This window comes from Amphimedon queenslandica, unplaced genomic scaffold (genome assembly GCF_000090795.2).
Source record: "Amphimedon queenslandica unplaced genomic scaffold, v1.1 AMPQUscaffold_8366_Cont19689, whole genome shotgun sequence".
Lineage (NCBI taxonomy): Eukaryota > Metazoa > Porifera > Demospongiae > Haplosclerida > Niphatidae > Amphimedon > Amphimedon queenslandica.
Window position 1 is genome coordinate 1 of NW_003551356.1, and position 2,514 is coordinate 2,514.

At 35.1% G+C, this 2,514-nt stretch overlaps 1 long non-coding RNA gene across 1 annotated transcript; it reads left to right on the top strand.

The window, feature by feature from the left end:
• Positions 1–6: 6 nt before the first annotated feature.
• LOC109591360 (uncharacterized) lies at positions 7–1,409 on the top strand. Its single transcript, XR_002189781.1, has 3 exons — positions 7–217; positions 417–496; positions 815–1,409. It is a non-coding gene; the product is annotated as an uncharacterized LOC109591360 (long non-coding RNA).
• The last annotated feature ends 1,105 nt before the right edge of the window (positions 1,410–2,514 follow it).

Below are 2,514 nucleotides of genomic sequence, written 5' to 3' on the forward strand. Positions count from 1 at the left end.
AAATGTATGGTGTGATGTCATGTGATCATTACTAGGTGAAGTCATTGGCGGATTGTGCAAGTGGGATGGTGTAAGTGTCTATGAAGAATTAAGAGACGTCTTGTTGAGTGGAATAAAGAATAACATAGTGAGGGAGCTCGATCCTACCGATCATGCTGAACTGGTCAAGAAACTACAAGAGGATAATACTAGTGAAGACCAAGAGGAGAACAGAAGTGTAAGGGAGAGAGAGGGGGAGGTGGGCTCAAGTAAAGGAAATAATGTTTATCATGTATAGCATCTTCTGCTCAATTTACTTAAGTACAAATGCACTTGTAGGGAGCTCACAAAATTAAATTCACTTAAATAATTATTAATAGTTCCTAGCTATACGGATGACAAGAGTCATTAATTAGTTTTATTTCACTCATTTGTAGGCTAGTCCTTCACCTCCTCCTACAGCTTCTAATGTCTTTCATGAAACAGCTGGTTGGAAGAGCTTAGAGACTTACATGAAGTAAGTACCGTAAACATAAAAAAATTCGTTGCAATTTAATTTTCGTGTTTTTCGTGGGACGAAAAATCCACGAAAATTAAAAATTAACCCTTTCTGTTCTGATCATGTGCATGTACACGTTTAGCAACGAACGGACACACCCCCCACGAAAGTTAATTCCAGCGAAAATTAATTTCTGGGCCTTCTGGAGCTAAACCACGAATTGTTTTACTACGAATTTTTTTATGTTTACGGTATGAGAGTAAAATATTGAATTTTATCCTCTCGTTTAATGTTAATCATGTATTGTTTTTTTTGTTCTTCTTCTCTCCCTCAAAGTGCTCTACAGTATGCTGTTGAAGGTTGTGGCAGCTCATTTGAGCCACACATTACATCAGAGCTCCTTGATCTTCTCTTCACTGCACTGGAACACATCAACAGGTTTGTACGTGAGACAGGATATAAGGTCCTCGCTGCCATTGTCAAGTGTCCGGGTAAGAAGTAAATGTACAATGTAGACTTGAGTGCATGTGCAATGTACATGTACATGTAGTTACTAGTGTTAAAGCAGGGTTTCCCATAGAATTTTGCATAGTGCTAATGCAGGCTCTTGTCAGTGGATTTTGAATTTTTCCCGAAATTTGATTGTACAAATTCTGCATGTGGTAGCAAACTTATTTATTATTAATGATGGAAAGTAATTGATTTTAGTGAGAACAAGCCAAATTGTAAATCTCTTGTTTGAGCTCTGTTGCAACAATTATTCAAAATACCATGCATACCACCTTCTTTCTCACCTTCTCTCTCTCTCACCCTCCAATGAATTTAGAAATTTTTTTTAAGTTGTTAAAAATCAGACAGAAATTATAAGGAGAGAATTCTCAATTTGTATAATTTTTTCTGATACATATACATGTACATGTATGTATATTCCATAGAAAGTTTGAGCAGATTCCAATCAAAATTAGATTTTTTAACGAATTTTCAATGTTACTAAAAAATCAACCAAAAGTCCCTGTACTAGTTACTAGTACATGGTCTCGGGCCAAATTTTGCCAAAATTGAAAAGGATAGAATTTTCCATTTTTATAATTTTTTGCTACCCATACATGTACATGTATTCTGTTGCATAGAAAGTTTAAGCAGATTCTTATCAAAAATAGATTTTTTTGAATTTTCAAAAGATGCTCAAAAATTTTCAAAGTTGGCCATGCAAATCAGGAGTTTCTCCTAGCACCATGCATGGTCTCAGGCCAAATTTCGTCAAAATTGATAAAGATACATTTTTATCATTTTTTCTGATACATGTACATGTACAGTATGCATATGTGTACTTGTTTTTATGTTGTGTAGCAAGTTTGAGCTGCATGATTACAATAAAATAGATTTTTTACAAATTTTAAAGTTGCTTCAAACGCTATTAATTGTCAACTCATGAACCATGTTGTGTAGCTCATAGGAAACCCTAAGCTACCTTAAGGAGACAATTATTAGCGTGTACTTATTTTAGCGATTTTCATGAAACTGACATTTGGCTGGTACTTAATTTAGCGTTTTTGATCATTTGGTATTAATAACTTCCATGCAGGCTAGAAGAATTAATAGGACGAGCCTAAGCAAGCTATAGATTACATGCTGTGATCTACATGTATGAGCAAGCAAAGCAATTGCACAAGTCTAAATGCTCTAATACAGTAGATCTTGTTGCATTAATCTTGCTTAAATTGCTTCATCACTGACTCTGCAGCCACATGTAAAGTTATCTTGCTTACAGTTAGAAGCAGTCACTGAACGAAGAAGATTATCATCTGCTTTGTTAACTTAGGCTAACTGCTAAAGAAGTCTTTGGACAGCAGTTTAGTACTATCTTGCTGACTGTTTGCTCAAGTAAGCTTAGACTTGCTGACGGCCGCCATTTTATACATTGTGACCACACCCACTTTCAATTAAGAAATTAAAATTAGTGCGGACTTAAGTTAGCGATTTTTTAAAAATCGCTAAAATTCGCTAAATTAAATACCCGCAAACAATTGTCTCCT